We start from the raw sequence: 952 nt of genomic DNA, 5'->3' as shown, positions 1-952 counted from the left end.
CTCGCCTGCCATCTCTTGGCCCCTTTCCCTTCCCCAAGTCGGGGAGGACTAGAGGGCAAGGGTCCCCCGGGCCCCGTCCTCCGAAAGCACGGAAAGAGCCCCTAGAAAGCTGGGGGGAGACGGCGTGAATTCGGAAGGCCTCCCCCAGCCTCCCAGACGGCGGAAGTGCGTCACTGTGTCCGACCCGCAGAGCATTGTGGGAATTGTAGTGAGCGGGGGCGGAGGGCGGGGAAGCCGACTGTGTAACCCTTTAGATACCAGAGCGCGCTGCAGAGTTGGATCAGAGTCGGAAGGCGGGTGGTTACTCCCCGTCTTTAGCAGATGAGGAAGCTGAGCCCGGGGTCTGGCTCGGAATTCCTCAGTCCTCTTCCTTCTCTGGCTGCGGCCGGCCCCACAAGCTCATATCTTGGATTCTAGGGGAGGACGAAGTGCCAAGTGGACAACTCCCCACCCTTCCAGCCCCTCCACCCACACTTGCCAGCTTCCCGTCCTGGGCCCTGAAGTCCTCTCTAATTGGGCCTCCCTGCCCCGCCCCAGGAGTTGCCGCCTTCCTAACCAGCCATCGGCCCGCCTTTGATGGGCGGGGAAACAGGCTCAGAGAGGGCAATCCTTTTTGCCTAAAGCCGCACAGCGAGTCGGAGCAGAAGTGGGATGCCCGGCAGCCTGCCCACCTCCCACAACTTCTGCATCCGCAGGAGCTCTGATCTTTCGTATCGCATCCCTGGCCCCACCCTCATGCCCGAGCTCCTCGGAGCCCGCCGAACCCCTGACCCCGCGGTGAGGCGCCGTCCAGGTTGCGCGCGGAGAGGCGGCGACCCCTCCCGCTCCCGCCGCCGCCCGCCGCCCCTTTAAGGCGCGGGCCCGGCGGGACTACATTTCCCAGAAGGCTTTGCCGGCACGTTATGTAACTTTCCCTGCGAAGCGGCCTCTGGGGCAGAAGGAGGAGGCGGCG

This window comes from Carlito syrichta, unplaced genomic scaffold, assembly GCF_000164805.1.
Source record: "Carlito syrichta isolate Samal-C Ts95f unplaced genomic scaffold, Tarsius_syrichta-2.0.1 Scaffold126482, whole genome shotgun sequence".
Classification (NCBI taxonomy): domain Eukaryota; kingdom Metazoa; phylum Chordata; class Mammalia; order Primates; family Tarsiidae; genus Carlito; species Carlito syrichta.
The sequence above is the reverse complement of the archived record's forward strand: the minus strand, read 5'-3'. Positions refer to the sequence as shown.